The sequence below is a fragment of the Ictidomys tridecemlineatus genome, chromosome 5 (genome assembly GCF_052094955.1).
Source record: "Ictidomys tridecemlineatus isolate mIctTri1 chromosome 5, mIctTri1.hap1, whole genome shotgun sequence".
Lineage (NCBI taxonomy): Eukaryota > Metazoa > Chordata > Mammalia > Rodentia > Sciuridae > Ictidomys > Ictidomys tridecemlineatus.
This window is the reverse complement of record NC_135481.1, coordinates 15,301,083-15,318,552: the sequence shown is the minus strand read 5'-3', so window position 1 is coordinate 15,318,552 and position 17,470 is coordinate 15,301,083. Positions and strand designations below refer to the sequence as shown.

At 45.5% G+C, this 17,470-nt stretch overlaps 1 protein-coding gene across 1 annotated transcript in view; it reads right to left on the bottom strand.

The window, feature by feature from the left end:
• Itga11 (integrin subunit alpha 11) overlaps window positions 1–17,470 on the bottom strand; it is a 114,662-nt gene that overhangs the window by 71,300 nt on the left and 25,892 nt on the right. The window lies entirely within an intron of this gene.

The window sequence follows — 17,470 nt, the reverse complement described above, 5'->3', positions numbered from 1 at the left end:
CCTCTCATGTCTTTTCTTTCCTGTTGATAATTTGCCTCCAGAGAGCAGCAAGACCTTGACCCACATTTAACTCTGCCTCAGTGCTGGTCAAGGCACTTTGGTCAAGGCTCCATGGTGGTTTGTTGAGTGAATAAGTGAGCACACGGATGGCCAGGCTGTTCCCTCTGCAGTGACAAGCGTGTCTTCACTTTGCTTCTTGGGGAGCAGCCAGGAGCTGAGCTCGGGTGAGCACTCTGGGTCCCCTTCGCAGATGACCCCTGTCCTTGGTGTACTCTAGGACCCATCTCCCAGGGAGATGTCCTTGGTCCGTTCTCCCCAAAGGGGCTGAGCGAGCAGGGTCACCTCCCCCCTTCTCTTTTTGACATGCCCAGTAAATAATGCCTGGACTTTCCAGGTCACGCTCAGAGGGTTTTTCCTTTCAGTGTTATAACAGCCCTCCCCTCTGAAAGTGGAACGGAAACGCAGCAGTTTGCACAGATGTTCCTCCATGGAATGTGCAGTTTAACTTCTTGGAGTGTGTGGGTCTGCGGCTCCCTAGGTGTTGCGTGGTAGCGGGGAAAGAACCTCAGCTCCCCTCCCCTCCGCCCCAGGTAGGTGTTGCCTTGGGTTCCTGGTGAGTGTGTGACTGGGGTGCACACTATGCTCCCTCCATCGTCCCACGACCAGGGGTGGCTGGACAGCGAGGGCCATCTCCACTGGACCGAGGGAGACAGCGGAGCCCAGGAAAGCCAGGGTTTCGGCTGAGGCTGAGGCTTGAGGTACACCACTGTGTCCAGGGCTCTTCCCACCCACCACATGCACCTGGGTTGTGCAGAAGGAGGAGAAGGCCCGGAGACCTAAAGGACACTCCTTGGTTCCCGGCCTTTTGATGTGTTTGTGGTTGACTCTGATCTATTCCAGATGAGGTGAGTGGCCTGGGCTGAGTCACCTGCCCTCCTGGGCCTCAATTTCCGCTTCTCTAAAATGAAGGACTTGGACAGAATCACTGCCAAGCAATGGCCACAAGGGCTTCCTGTGTGCCCGGTGCTGTGACGGTGCAGAGGTGTGAAGCACGGTCCTCCCCCTCTGACTGGGGAGTGCGGAGGGACCTGTGTCCACTGATGGTGGGGTGTGGAGAACGATGCTATCAGGGACCCAGGAGGAGAGGCCCCGGCTCAGCCACCAGGGAGCTCTGTGCGATGCCAGGGAAGAAGGGCTGGGCCCAGGGAGGGAGGCGGCTCTGAGTCCAGAGGGTGCCAGGGCCTGTGTGTCATTTTGAAGGTGAGGGCTGTTCCTGGGCGGGCCCAGAGGGTTGGACAAGTCCCTGCCTCCACAAAGTGTGGCAGCGCATCCTGTGCCACTCCTCCCAGCCCCTCTCCTCAGCCCACATCCCTTCCCTGGCCCCTCACTTGTCCAGAGAACTCCGAGGAGTCTGAAGGTCAGGGACCCACCTGTGTTGACAAGTGTCACGCTGCTCCCCTGCGTTACCCCGACCTGCTTGCTAGGGCCTCCTGCCACCGGTCACTCCTTTAGATTTAGGCACTGAAGGTCCCTTTCAAGGACAGGAGGAGCTGAGCTGCAAATCCGTGAGTGCTCACAGACCTCTCACAAAGGATGCGGCCAGTGGTTCCAGCCCGGGCTGGGCGTTCGACTTAGCTGGGGATGTTTAAAAACAGATCCCGGGGAACACCTCTGGATATTCTGCTTTGGTTCCTTTTCTTTTCTTCAGCACTGGGGATTAAACCCGGGGCCACTTGACTGTGGAGCCACATCCCCAACCTGTTTTATTTTTTATTTCGAGACAGGATCCCACTCAGTTGCTGAGGCTGACCTTGAACTTGACCTTCCTGCCTCAGCCTCCCAAGTCACGGGGGTTCCAGGTGTGCATCACCACACCTCGCTGCTGTGGTGAATCTTCAGCTGGACGGAGATACCTTTCTTCTGTAGCAGTTTTCACAGGTCATTCTGTCCGGCAGCCAGCTTTGGGAGCCCCTGGATTGTGTTAGGTGATGACTAGACTTTGGAATAATGGAGAACCTGGCTGTCTGGGGATGGGGACAGGATGCTCCATCAAGAAATAGGGATGGGTTAGCCCAGGGGTAGAGCCTAACATGTGTGAGGCCCTGGGTTTGATCCCTAGCACCAAAAAAGAGAAAAGCTAATGATCACTGGGACATGCATTCATATTTTCAAAACACTTTATAGGAGTAAGCAAATAAATGGATGCATAAATGAATATTTAGAGGAAGTTGATTTCATCCAGGTGTTAGGGGCTTCCCCTGATGTTAAAGTACTTACTCCTCATAGTGCTCCACCACAGGGAGATGGCATTCCCATTTCAAGGCTAACTTCCTGGCTGGCCGAGGGGCAGCTTCTGGGCCTTCCCTTCCTCCCTGTGCCTACCCCCGGGGGGGACAGCCGGGCTGCAGGAGGGTAGAGAACACGGAAGCCAGCTCCGTGCTGCACCAGGGAATCCGGGTCATGCAGACACCTTCAAAGCCCTCTCCATCTGGTTCAAAGCTCAGATTTCCTTTCTCCTTCTTCCCCTGGATTATGACCATGGTTATTCTCCCAGGATTGCTCTTATTTTGAGAAGCCATATGGAAACAGAAGGGCTTCAGCCACTGGAGAGTGTGGTCTGTCACGACGTTTTGGGAAATGTCCTTCTCCTGGGTTAGAGCCGTTGGCTCAGCAGTGGGGAGATGCAGTGGACACAGAGCCAGCTGTCTGGGGACAGGCCACCACCTGCCACCTCCCTCCCTGCCTGTCTGGCCTCATCTTGGCCCAGCCTCTCCACGGACCCCAGACCCTGTGTAAGAGTGTCCAGATTTGGGCTTCCCAGAGACCAGCATCAGTCCTATCTAGACTTCTAGAATCCCCCTCTTCCTTTCTTCCTCTTCTCCCATGGGCCTGACACACACCAAAGATGCAAAGCTGAGTAGAGGCCAAGACCAGGTTGAGGGGCTCGGGCCTCCCTTCTCGGTACTCTCCTCGTAGCTCCCTATTTTCCGTCTCGTCTTCTCTTTCTGTCTTTCCTTTCCCCATCTCGTTTTCCATTTCTCCCACTTGGCTTTTCTCACATCCCCCTCCACGTGTCTCTGCATCACTGGCTCAGGGTGACTCATCACAGCTAAAACAGGAAGAAAATAACCAAGAAGGAAAGTGTGGAGGGTTTGGGAATTCAACAGAAAACCACAGAGACCGTGTCCAGACGGTCTCAAGTTAGTGATAATCGTCTTGCCGTTGGCTCTGAGTGTCCCAGGAAGAGAGAGCTCAGACAGGGGAGGAAGGCTCCCTGAAAGAATTCGAGATCCCAAACAGCCCACAATTCTTCAGGAGGAGTCAGGAAAGTTAGAGGGAGGCATTCTATCCAAGCCTGGGGAAAACCAGGGCTAGGTTAACTGGGATTGAGAACAGTTAGGACTAGTGAGAAAGGCCTTTATAGCCCGAAGATTTGTTTCTTAATTGTGCGTAACCTTAAACACACATATTGCCCTGTGTGGCTTTTCGTTGTATGGCCTAACTGAGTGGACGTGCAGGCCGCCCTGTGGGTGGTGACAGCTGTGGGAAGCCTACATGATTAGTGCTCATTCCTGGGCCCTCTTGTGCCCTCTAGTGACACTTAAGATAATTGCAGATAATGGCACACTAATGGCTAAGGAGCCATGAGTGAAGTCATCCATGGGTATCTGCAGGGCATGGGTTCCAAGACCCCTGCAGGGACTAACAGCCACAGATGCTCAAGTCCCTGTGTAAAATGGCACGGTGTTTGCACATCACTTACAAACATCATTCCATATGCTTTAAACCATTTTTATATTACTTATAATTTCTAATATAATGTAAACTCTATGTAAATGGGTGATATACTGTCTTACTTAGAGAATAATGACCAGGGAGAGTCTGTGCATGTTCAGTACACACATTTTTTTTTCCAGAATTTAAAAAATCTGCAGTTGGTAGAATCCGTGGGTGCAGAACTCACAGGACAAGGAGGGCTGGATTCCAAAGGCAAACCTGGGAAATGAGGTACCTCCACTCTCATGACGGAGTGCATTTCAGCATTAGCTTACTCTCCCTCTCATGTGAGGGGCTCCTCTTCTCTCTCCTGTACTGGACTTAGGAAGGATGTTGGGGTCACAGAATGAATGATGGCTTTCAGAAAAGGACGGGAGCCTGAGGGCCCGCAGGCTGCGGGTGGGAGTGGGAAGAGGCGGGTGGAGAAGATGCTGAGTTGGCAGGTCTTTCTGGCTCCCCTGAACTGCCCACATTAAATTTATTTTCTTTCTCGGAGGTTAGTAACCAAGAGATTTTCTTTTCAATGTTTCCACTCCTGAGATTGTGTATCTTCCTACCCATAAAGCACGCAGCGGTTGGCTCCTGCCTTTGGAGTTGAGCTCCAAGGAGGGTGGGCAGCCACGAGGACTGGCCTTGTCCCCTCCTCTGTTCGTGCAGTGGGTGGGTGCCAGAAGTAACCTGGGCTTCACCCACATGCCTCAAGTCCTGGGGCTGCCCGTGTTGGTTTGGCATGAAAGAAAAGAAAGAAAGAAAAAAGAAAAGAGTGAAGAAATGAAAAGAAAAAGGAGAACAAAGAAATCCAGAGATTCAAGGAGCCCTGGACACCATCTGCAGGCTGCATCTGGAATGTACCACAGACCCCAGAGTTGGTGCTGGCTTCTGGGACCCAGGGCCCTCCCGGCTCCTCTCTGTGCTTCTTGGTGCTTCTGAGGGCCTGGAGGTCCCAGCCCTCTGAGCTCTCCCTCTTGTCTCCTGTGTGCCTGCCAGGTCTGCTGGGTGGTGTGGCCAGGACCCTGGGCCAGCGTTCCCCAGGAGGTAGCCTTCTCTCTCTGGCTTTCGTGGGGGGTGGTGACATCCTATCCTGGGCTTTGCTCCTGTAGTGATTTAGACTTTAACCAGAGTGAGTCATGGTGTGCATTTTATCTGTTCCAAAGGAAAATAGCGGAGGACATCTATGTGCTGTGGTGTCGGGAGCCTGCTCTGGGGCCAGAGTCAGGAGATCTCGGTGAGATTTCTGCAGCAGTCAAGGCTAAGGCTGCCCAGGCCTGACCGTCACTGTGGAGAGGGGACAGGCTTGGACATGATGGAGCTTTCTGCTCTAACAACAGAAACTGGGGCTCTTTCCTTGAAACGTCTCTCTGGACACCACCTCCCTTCTGGAGGGAGGGAGGGACACAGCTCGTGCGGCTTCCTCCCAGAATACACTCTGCACATCATCTCCTATTTCTCCTTGTGAGAACCCTTTGGGGTTTGCGTCACGATGCCCATTTTACCCATGAGGAAACCCTCATCCAGGACCTGGAGGTGATGTGCTCAAGCTCCCGTGCTTTGGAAAGTGGCTGAGTGGGAAGGAAACCCAATTTGTGTGATTTTTAAATCTAGACATTTCCTGGAGCGAGGAGCCTCTCAGATGCGCTTTTGTTGATCTGCTGAGGTGGAAGGCCGGTGCTCACCCTCAGACCCCACTCTAGGCCCATGGATAAGAGCCACAGAGGAGAGTCGGCCTGCCTGGGGGCTGGGAGTGGAGGACAGGGCATCACCCCTGGGCCTAGGCTTGACAGCAGATTTTGTGGGTTGATTCCTCATGGGTTCTCTTTATGATGAACCTGAAAGTCCACTATTGGTGGCCCTCTGGAAGACCGTAGCGAAATGTCAACCTGCTGTCTAGGAAGGCCAATGCATAAAGCCATTATAAAAGATCAACGAGTTAGCCAGATTAGAGTCTGGTCTAGGTGGACACCAGCTAGTGAATTTTGAGACCCAGGACGCAGGAGGGTAGGTGGACTAGGGTTGAGAGGCCTTTGGAAGAGGTGGTGGCGGCGCCTGCGCTTGGCCTTGGTGGATAACTTGCTCTGAGTCTCTCGGGTTTCTGAGTCTCCCTCTCCTCTGCCTCACGGTACATCCGCCCCTCAGCCCCTCCAGCACCTGCCCACGCAGCCCAGCTCTGGGCCTCGGGTCTGTGCTCTGTACCTTCTCCTCCACCCTCAAGGAAGGGGTTCTTTCTCTAAAGGTGGTTCCTTCCTCTTCACCCCCTACCCACGCCCTTCCCCACGCTGCTCCACTCCTTTCTGCTCTGCACAGGAGGAAGCCCACCCTCTCAACCCTCTCTCAACTCCCTCTGCCGCTCTCCTGCCATGTTGAAAACGGCCTCCTCCTCAGTGAACCCGAGATCCTTCTGTGTATCCCTCCCTGGGTGTCTGTCAGCTGGGCTTGGGGTTCTTTGAACACACGTCTCTCTTCCTGGGCGGGCTCAGCGCCTGTCCTTCCCACACACTGCTTAGCTTTGGTCCCTGGGGCCACCATCCTGGGTGGGGACTGCTTCTGCTCTGTGCCCCTGGGGCCTAACCAGGTCCCTGTGCTCAGAAGAGCTGGACTTCAGACTTGGCTCTGACACTCACTGTGTCCTCCTTTGGTGTCTCAGTTGCCTCATCTGTAAAATGGGAACACACCCACTTTCCTTAGGAGTTGCCGAGTCTCTGAATCTATACTCAGGGAGTTTGCTGTGGACTCTTGTTTTTTAAAGCCCATCAAGTACTAATGGTGTCTCCCTGGGATGTCACTGGACCATCAGGTCCCTGTCCCCAACACCCCAGAGGGAAGGAGTCAGAATGATCTGCCTTTCAGAGAGCTGAGGTTTCATCTGCCTCCAGGGGTCAAAGCTTCAAGGACAAACTGAGGACTTGGGGACCCAGCTCTGTTTCTTCTTAGCACCAGGAAGCTTCCTGCTCCTGAGGGCCAAAGGCTCGGAGAAGCCTCTGCCAACCCGGCACTGGAGCTTCTGGGACTTCAAATGGTCTTAAAAGGCGCTGACTTAATAACTCCAGTGTAAATGCAGTAGAGTCATGTGGATCAAATTTCTCTGAACATACACAAGGGCTTAGAAAGGGGCAGAGAACACACAGCCCCTGAGGAATTTGTTTTCTCTTTCCTTTTGGTATGTCTGTGAGCGTTGTTATTGTTGCTAAAACCAAAGCGTGTGGGAAGCTGTTCAAGATGTCGGGAGCCCTGGGGCCCAGCCCGCTTTGCCTCGTTTGGGCTGTGAGTTGGGGGTATCGTGGGTAGGAGGGGAAGGGGTGAGAACAGAACGTGGCCGCCTCCCCAGGCCCATCCCCTCATCCTCCAGCTTCTTGCTCACAGTCCTGTGCTCTTGACACAAAATGAGGCTCACACCTGGAAAAACGGGGCCTATTTCCTGCGGTGGGTGACAGGTGGTGGGCTCCTCTCTGGGCAATGCTGGAGCCTGGATGTGGGGGCAGGAGCTGGGGAGTTAGGTTCTTCCCCACCGGCAAGTCCCTGTCTGACCCCTTGGAGGAGGTGGTGGGCCTTCAGAGGTGCCATCTCCCTGCTGGAGCCTGCTAGGGGGTCCGTTAGCCCAGGTGTGAGCAAGGCTCTGCCCTGGGGCTGGCAGCCGGGTCTGCACCAGGAGCAGGGAGAGCTTGGGTTGGGGAGCCCTCAACCATGACCAGCGGCTGGCTTCTCTGGTTCCGCTGCTTCCAGCTGCAGACAGCTTGGCCTCATTCTCTGTTTGCTGATGACACTTTGGGATTTTTGACCTTGTTCCATTCCCTGAGACAGAGGGGTCCAGTCCTACTTGATACTTGAGGTTCAGGAGGGTCAAGAGCTTGCCCTGAGGCCTTTGCTGAGCCACGAGCTTCAAGCCCTTGCTCTTGTCCATCTTTTGAGGCACCCCAGCAAGGAGCTGAGCCCACAGCCCTGCAGCAGCCATGCATAATGGTCAGCCGCTATCCCCCGAATGACACTGCCATCGACCTCTCTTCCTAATGATCAACACGCGCCGGGTCCTCTGTCTGATACAACTTTCAGAAATCTGCCTGCAGACCAGGGAGAGTGGGGGCCATGGAGGGAGCAGGGAGGGGAGCAGTCAGGCTGGACGTGTAAGAGGTCCATGCAACAGGGATTCCTGAAAGGCCTGGGGTGCTCCTGTCCATTCTGCACCACAGCTGCTTTCTGTGTCTCTCAGTCACTTGTGGCAGGACACATGCTCAGGTCACTCTCTGTGATGGGTGTGGCCCTGTGTCTTCCCCACAGTGCTCTTGGTTGCATGTAGATCAACGAAAGCAACCAGGAGTGGATTCTATCATATTTTTTTTCTGCTCATTTAAGCCCAACCTCAAGGACCCTGTTCAAATGCCCCTCTTCTGTGAGGCTCTCCCAGAGACTCAGGCCAAGAATTTCTCTTGTCAAACTCAGGCTAGAGTTTGGCTGGAGGCTCTCAGGCTGCAGAGAAATGAAGCTGGGGGCTAATAAGGGACTTAGCTGTGAGCCTAAGTGACGCCAATTGAGCACTGAAAACGATATGTGCTATTAGAGAGAAGGCTAGGGAGGGAAGGGTCATTTTAGGCTAGCAGAAGGACCCAGAAAGCCTTCATGGAGAAAGTGACCTCACAAAGACGAATATAATTAATACCAGGTTGTATTTTTGTCTTGTATTGCTTTTAAATTATTTCAGGGATACTAGCATTGCCTGCTCAACTGGTTTGGCCCTGGGTTGAGAGTGAAACCATGCCTTGCTCATACCAATATTTTGCAGATTCTAGTGAAATTTATTAGTAGATGTTTAATAAACAAATATTGATCAAAATAAATTCAATCTTAGAAAAGGTAGTTCAACTTACTGTTCAAACCATCAAACCACATAAAAACATGGGTGGTATTTATGTTTGGGTTAGATGAGGAGGATTATGCCATGCATTCAGCCTCTTCAGGTATGTTTTTGACACCTACTAAAGGCCAGGGATTATGCCCGACTTCAGGAAGAAAGACAATTGAATACAATTGTTATCCTGTTTGTTTGAAAAATGCTATGAAAAGGGAAATATGGAATTCTGCAGGGGCAGCTAATCTAGCCATGAGAAAGGAGGGGCCATGAAGGTTTCTCAGAAAAGTACTAGTTAAATTTATAAAAGAATATGAAGAAGGATTTCCAGTTCCAGTCATAAATAGCGACAAAATCTGGACCAAACATTGAGCAGGTATTTTCAGGCACTGGATAGGAAACAAAGCAGAGCTCTAAGATTCCATCTCACTCCAGCCAGAATGGCAATCGTCAGAAATACAAGCACCAATAGATGTTGGCAAGGATGTGGGGAAAAAGGCACACTCATACGCTGCTGGTGGGACTGCAAATTGATGCAACCACTATGGAAAGCAGTATGGAGATTCCTCAGAAAACCTGGAATGGAACCACCAATTACTCAGTTATTCCACTTCTTGGTTTATACCCAGAGGACTTAAAATCAGCATACTATAGTGATGTAGCCACATCAGTGTTTATAGCAGCTCAATTCACAATAATTAAACTAACTATGGAACCAACCTAGGTGTTATTCAACAGATGAATGAATAAAGAAAATGTGATATATATATATATGTAAAACGGAATATTACTCAGCCTTAAAGGAGAATGAAATTATGTCATTTACTTGTAAATGGATGGAGCTGGAGAATATTACACTAAGTGAAATAAGCCAATCTCCTAAAATCAAAGACCCAATGTTTTCTCTGATATGTGGATGCTAATTCACAACAAGTGATGGTGGGGGGTTTCGGAAGAATAGAGTTACTTTGGATTAGGCAGAGGGAAGTAAAGGGAGGAGAAGGGTATGGGGATAGGAAGGAAAGTAGAATGAATCTGACATTTATTATCCTAGGTACAGAGATGACCTCATGACCGTGTGATTCTATATCATGTACAACCAGAAGAATAAGAAATTATACTCTATTGATGTGTGATGTCTCAAAGCCCATTCTGCTGCCATGTATAACTAATTACAACAACAACAACAACAACAACAACAAAGAATCATCAAAAAAAGAGCAGGGCTTGATATGTGAGAGAAGGAAGGAACAGGGCCTGAGCCCACATTTGCCCCAGCTCTCTCTCCAAGGGCAAATTCCTTATTGATTCCAGAAAAACAGAGTACACAGAGCAGCCCTCTTGCTGGACACAGGAAACCCACTGAAGTTGGGGCTGCAAAGGCAACTAGAATCTGGGAGGGGCAGGTCCCCGAAAAGAGAGAGCAAACAGTTAAAAGTCTCCCTCAGAGCCTGGGGTGAATCCCAAGCGGGGTCTGCAGGGTGTGAGAGTGGAAAGTCAATCAGAAAGCAGCCAGGAGGAGGAGGGATTTTAGAAACAGAGAGGGATTTAGAAGTTGCCCACTAAGTGCTGGGGAGATGCTGGGGTTTGTGCCCAGCCAGAAGGAAAAGATCTTGGTGAACACCCTGGGCTTTCATCCGAGACCCCAGGATATTCATGCTTTAAGAGTAAATACCATATCCCAGGAGTAAGGGCAAAGCTAGACTATGCCGACCCTAACTGAGGGCCAAACGGTGCCATGGTCAGACTTATGACTTCACCTGTAATCTAACTGCCTATCAGAACAAAATATGGCATTCTTAAAGGAAGGTAACAGAACCCACATTCTCTATCATGTGTCATCCACAATATTCAGCATAGGATAAAAAATTACCAAGTAAGTGTAGAATCAGGAAAAAGTGACTGATGGTCATCAGATAAAATAGCCACTGGAAGCAGACCTGATATTATTTCTAATCAATAAGAACTTTTAAATAGTTAAGATTAATATGTTAAAACAAATAGAATAAGAAATGGACAAATGGAATAAAGAGAGATCATTTTAACAAAATAAGAACCTATTAAAAATAATCAAATGGGCTGGGTGCAGTGGCATGCACTTACAATCCCAATGGCTTGGGAGGCTGAGGCAGGAGGATGGCAAGAACAAAGCCAGCCTCAGCAACTTAGTGAGGTCCTAAGAACTTAGCAAGACGCTGTCTTGAAATAAAAAATAAATAAATAAAAAGTAAGAGAGAAATGGAATCAACTGGAAGGAAAGGGAGCCGTGGCAGGAAGGCTTATCAGACAGCAATTAGACTCTAAGAAGAAAAAAGAGGTTATATTTGAAATGAAGATAGAAAATTTTCCAAATCTGATGAAATGTATCAACCTCAGATTCAAGAAAACACTAAGCAGACAAATTCAAAACAGAACAAAACTACACTTGGGTCTATCATATTCACACTGCTGAACTTAAGTCAAATAGAAAAGCAACCACAGGAAAATAACATATTCATTCAAAAGAAGAATGATAAAAACAGAAGGTTGACATCTTGACAGAAATTATTAAGTCAGAAGACAATGAATTGACATTTTTAAATGTTAAAAGAAAATCTGCCAACCTAGAATTCTATAACTAGATAGGAAACACTTAAAAAATTAAAGAGAAGCTGGGTGTGGAGGTGACATGTAATCCCAGCTACTTGGAAGGCTGAGGCAGGAGGATGGCAAGTTGGAGGACAGCCTTGGCAGCTTAGGGAGACCCTGTCTCTAAACAAAAACTTAAAAAGGGCTGGAGATACGGCTCATTGGTAGAGCACTTTCCTAGTGTGTGGAGGGTGGGGAGGGGCTGGGTTCAATCCCCAGTACTGCAAGAAAGTTAAAGTGAGGTAGACGTGTTTTCAGGCAGGCAGATAAAGCTAAGCAAACAAAAGCCCAACTTCCAAAGTTGAAAGAAACATTTTCAGCAGATATGCACTACAGTAGGAAATACTAAATGGATTTTTTTTTTTGCTAAATAAAATTTAGCAAAAAAGGGGAACAGAAGTGTATGAAAAAAATTAAGAGCACCAAAAAGGGTAATTATGTGGGTAGAGTAGATGTGAATATTAATGAATCTATCAGAAAGTGATAGAATAAGCATACAAAAATATCAGAAAGATTGCAGATGATTTGAACAATAATAACCATATTGATTTTTTTTTTTTTGGTGTGGTGCTAGGGATTGAACCCAGGACCGCACTCATGCTAGGCATATGGGTGACTGCATGACCAATGTGATTCTGCAACCTGTACAGTCAGAAAAATGAGAAATTGTACCCCGTTTGATTCAAATGTATGAACTGTCAAGATCATTGTACTCTCATGTGTAACTAATAAAAAATAAATAAAAGAGAATAAAAAAAAAACATATTGAGCCGGGCATGGTGGTACATACCTGTAGTCCCAGTGACCTGAGAGACTGAGGCAGAAGTTCTGATCACAAGTTCAAAGGCAGCCTCAGCAACTTAGTGAGGCCCTAGGCAACTCAGTGAGACCCTGTTTCTAAATAAAATACAAAAAAGGGCTGGGGATGTGGCTCAGTGGTTAAGTGTCCCTGAGCTCAATCCCCAGTACCGAAACAAAATAAAACAAAACCAAAAAAAACAAAACCCAACTATATTGACTTAACTGACATACATAGATATGTGCTTAAGAAACTAAGGATATATGTCTTTTCAAGTGCACTGAGAATTTACTAAAATAGACATTTTTTAGTCACAAAACAAATATTAAAGGATTTAAAATATCTAGTGTCTCTCTGACCACTTGGAATTAAATTAGAACTCTAATAGTAAAATACCTAGGTCTCCAAATATTTGGAAATTATGTTACATATTTTGAAATAACTCATGGGTCAAAGAAGAAAATTAGAAATTATATTAACCTGAATAATAGTGAAAATATCAAAATTTATGGGATGCAACTAAAGCAATGTTTAGAGGAGATTTATAGCCTTATATTCATGTTAGAAAAAAAGGGTTGTAAAATCAACGATTTAAATAAGAATCAAGAAAAAGTCAAAACAAATTTAGAGGATGGAAAGAAATAATGTTAAAAAGAGTAAAAACCAGTGAGACAATAAAGATCTAATAGAGAAAAATCAATAAAACCCAAACTGATCCTTAGAAAACTTTAATAAAATTAATATACCCATAGCAAGACTGATCAAGAATGAGAGAGACAACACAAACTACCAATGAGAATAAATTATGTGGGTAGAGTAGATGTTGCTATAGATCTTAGATATTGAAAGATAATAGGAGTTAATGAATAATATATTTTTAAAAAAATATTTATTTTTAAGTTGTAGTTGGAAAAATACCTTTATTTTATTTATTTATTTTTATGTGGTGCTGAGGATCTAACCCAGGGCCTCTCACGTGCTAGGCAAGCGCTCTACCACTGAGCCACAACCCCAGCCCATGAATAATATTTTGACAATAAAATTTGAGTGAAATGGACAAATTACTTGAAAAACTTGGAATGGAACCACCATTTGACCCAGTTATCCCACTTCTCAGTATAAAGCCAAAGCATACTACCATGACACAGCCAATGTAGTTTATAGTAATGTTTATATCAATGTTCACAGCAGCTCAATTCACAGGAGCTAAGCTGTGGAACCAACTTAGGTGCCCTTCCACAGATGAGTGGAAAAAATGTGGTAGATAAACACAAAAAATGTGGTAGATAAACACAATGGAATACTCCTCAGCCATAAAGAAGAACGACTTTGTGATATTTGGCAGTAGATGGATGGATCTGGAGACTATTATGCTAAAAAACCTAAGGTAATCCCTAAAAGACAAAGGTCGAACATTCTCTCTGATATGTGGATGCTAACGCACAACAAGGTTGGGTCGGGGAAGATTAGAAGTTCAGTAGATTAGACAAAGGGAATCTAAAAAAAAAATCTAAAAAGAATGAAGGGAAGAGAGAGGACCCAGGAATAAAAAAGAGTGCGATGATTCTGACATAACTTTCCTACGTACATATGTAAATACACCACAGTTGAATCTCTACATCATGTACAACCACGAGACTGAGATCCTAATTAGAATAAGAAGTACTCCATGTTTGTATAAATATGTCAAAATACACTTCACTGCCATGTATACCTAAAAAGAACAAATTAAAAAAAATACAAAAAATACAAGCTACCAAAATTAACATAAGACGTAATAGGAAATCCAAGTTGTCCATTGTCTTTAAGAAGTTGAATTTGTAATTAAGAATCTCCTCACAAAAGAAAACTCCAGATGCTGTACTGGTGAACTTTTCCAAATCTTTAAAGAAGCAATAATACAAATCTTATGTTCTACCAGGGAATAGTGAAAGTGAGAACACTTTTCAACACATTTTATGAAGTCTGAATAATTGCAATGCCAAAACATGATAAACACATTACAGAAAAGAAGATTTACAGGCCAATATACCTCATGAAACAAAATAGAAACAAATGTCTCATAGAAACAAATCCCCAAGAATAATAAGAAAAATACATGGTGAACAAGCAAAGTTTACCCCAGGAATGCAAAGTTGATTTAACACCGAAAACAAAGCAAAACACACACGTGCACACATTTACCCCCAAACCAAAAAATCCCCTACTCAACCAACCAATGTGATGAACCATATTAACAGAATAAAGAACCAGATGATATCAATTGTTATAGAAAAAGCATCTGATAAACGTCGACACTGTTCACAATTTTTGAAAATCCAACCTCAGAAAACCAGGAATAGAAGAAAACATCTTCAATCTGAAGGTTTCTACAATAAGTAAGTGACTACTTTGTAGTTCAGATTTCATTCAATCATGAAATACTGGAGAAGAACGTTCAGTATCACCACTTCTATTCAACCTTGCTCTGAAGGTTCTGGACATTGCAATTAGGCAGGAAGTGAAGGTATATAGAAAAGAAAAAATGAAACTGTAATTATTTCATAGGATATGATTGTGTACACAGAGAATCCAAAAAACCTACAAGCAAGCTAACAGAAATAATAGACGGCTTGGTAAAGTCGTAAGCTAAAATGTCATTATATAAAAATATGGTTTTATTTTTATGTACTAGAAAATAAGAATGTTTCATTTTTAGTAGCATAAAATGTGTAGGAATTAATGTAGCAAAAGATATTCAAGACTTTCACGCTGAAAATTTCAAAGCACTATTGAGAGAAATTTCTAAAAAAATGAATACATGAAGGGATATAGGTTTGTGGATCAGAAGATTCAGTTCTGTGAAGATTTTATTTATCTATAAATTCAGTGCAACTCTAATAAAAATCTTAGCAAATTTTATTGGGAAAAAATGACATGCTGATTCTAAAATTCTATGGAGTATACTGGACCTGGCATGGATAAAATAATCTTATCAAAGAAAAACAAGTGCAGAGAATTCATAATACCTGGCTTTAAGACTTATTTTAAAGCTACAGTAACAAGGAAGTCTTTCACTGGTGCAAGTTTAGATAAATAGACAAATAGAATGGAGGGGAATAAAAAAAATAGACCCACATATACATGGCCATCCATTTTAAACAAACACAACACTAGAATCCAGGGGGGAAAATGATCTTTTAGCAAATGGTGCCAGACCTATTGGACATCAATATGGGGAGAACAAAAACAATTGACTTAAATTATCTTGCACCTTCCACAAAAAATTCATTTGAGATAAATCATTGACCTAAGTGTGAAAGCAAACACATCAAACTTCTAGAAGAAAACAGAGCAGTATATCTATAATTTGGGAAGAGGCAAAAAAAAAAAAATTTTTTAAATGGGACCTATGAAAAACACTAAGCATAAAAAGATTGATAGACTTAACTTTAGTGAAGTTAAGAACTTCTGTTCATCTGAAGATACCATTAAGAAAATGAAAAGCAAGCTACATAGCGGAAGAGATATTTTCAATGCTTCTCTCTGACAAAGCATTTGTACAGAGAGTATATAAACTTCTATAAATCAAAAAGAAAAAGGTATATAACACAACTTTAAAGAGGATCAAAACACCTCATCAGACACTTCACAAAAGCAAATATCAAAATGGCCAATAGATCTATAAGAAGTTGTTCAACAACATCAGTAAATAGAGAAATGCAAACAAAATCCAGGTGAGATACCATTTCACACCACTGGCCTAGCTAAAATTGAAATGACTGCCAATGCCATGGGTTAGTGAGGCTGCAGAACAACTAGAACTCTCTTGTTTTCCTAGATAGAGTTTAAATTGGCAAGCTACTTTGGAAAAAAAAAAAAGTACCTGGCATATCCTCCTAAAGTTGATCATATACCTACCCTTTATCTACGCAAATCCAACCCGGGTCTATATCCAATAAAAACGAGGACACATGTCCACCAATGAGAAGGCTCTAGCAACTCCAATAGAAATAACCCCAAATGGAAACAACCCAAATACCCATCAGTAGCAGAGTAAATAAATAAATTATGGTACAGAGCAATGGAATACATAAGAATGAAGAATGTGAAGTATATATCATAAATTCGGCAACACGTTAAACCTCACAGACGCAATATTGAGCAAATATAAATGGATATCTATGGTATGATATCATCTATGTGAAGTTCAAGACAGCAAAACAAATCTATGGTGACAGGAGTCAGAAGAGTGGTTACCCAGAGGGACACTGCCTAGGGGTGGGGTGCAGGAAATGTTCCATATGTAGAACATTCATCATGAGTGTTTGGGTGGTCCCCCTGAAGGGGCTTTGCTATGGTTTGGATGCGGTTCACCCCCACTGGAAGCTTGGTCCCAGTGTGGCAGTGCAGGCAACGTGGAACTTCCAAGGAAGGGTGCCTGGTGCAAGGTAATTAGGTCACTGGGATATCCCCCTTGGAAGGGATTAACACTAGCTTTGCAGAGTGAGTGAGTTCTGGAGAGAATGAATGTTCCATATAAGAGTGAGCCTGGCTTCCTGTCATGCTGTGTGATCCCTTCTGCAATGCTCCCACCACGGGGACGCCATCAGTCAGGAGGTCCTCACCAGAGGCCGAACCAAGGAGACCAACCTGGCCTTGGATTCAGCTTCCAAAACCATGAGCTCAACAAGCGTCTTTCCTTTACAAGGTCCCCAACCTCAGGTACTTTAGTATTGCAGCAGAAAATGGACTAATATAGGCTTCGAAAAGGGTAACACCGAGGCCTGGCCCTTTCCATCCCAGGAAGGAAGGAAAGCTTTGCCTTCTGTCAACTGTAGACCAACCAGGGAGGAGAAGGGCAATTAACAGTAAGTGTGCATGAAGGATCTTCTTAGGGTCATGAAAATATTCTGATGTGTGTCATTATGGTACAAGTTGGTAAATTTACTAAAAAAAAAATCATTGACTTGCAGACTCAAAATGAGTGAATTATATGGTAAAATATGCTGCAATAAAGTGATCTGAAATTTGGAAGTGGATCCTTCCCTCCCCCTGATTGCCCCTGACTTGAGGGGTCCTGGGATCTTTCTGGTCCTGCGGTCTCTTGGTCTCATGTTACATCTCTCTGTCTCACTGTTGCCCTGTTTTGGGTTGTGAACACACAGAGATCTCTCCAGAGACCCCCAACGCCTCTCCAAGGAGACAGGAGCAGAGATGCTGCCCCCACTGATGACAGTAAGTCCCTGAGGCAGGATGCGAGGGGGTAAGTTCTTGGTCCCCAGGTGCCTGCCACCGTTTGTCACATGACCTAGAATGTGAGGAGCTGTTCATTCCCATTTCGTAGACAAGAAGACAGAGACCTGAGAAACTGAATGCTCCAGGTCTCATGGTCAGGGCAGAGCTGATCAGCCCCTGACCTGGTGGGACAAGAAGTAAAGTCATTGGCC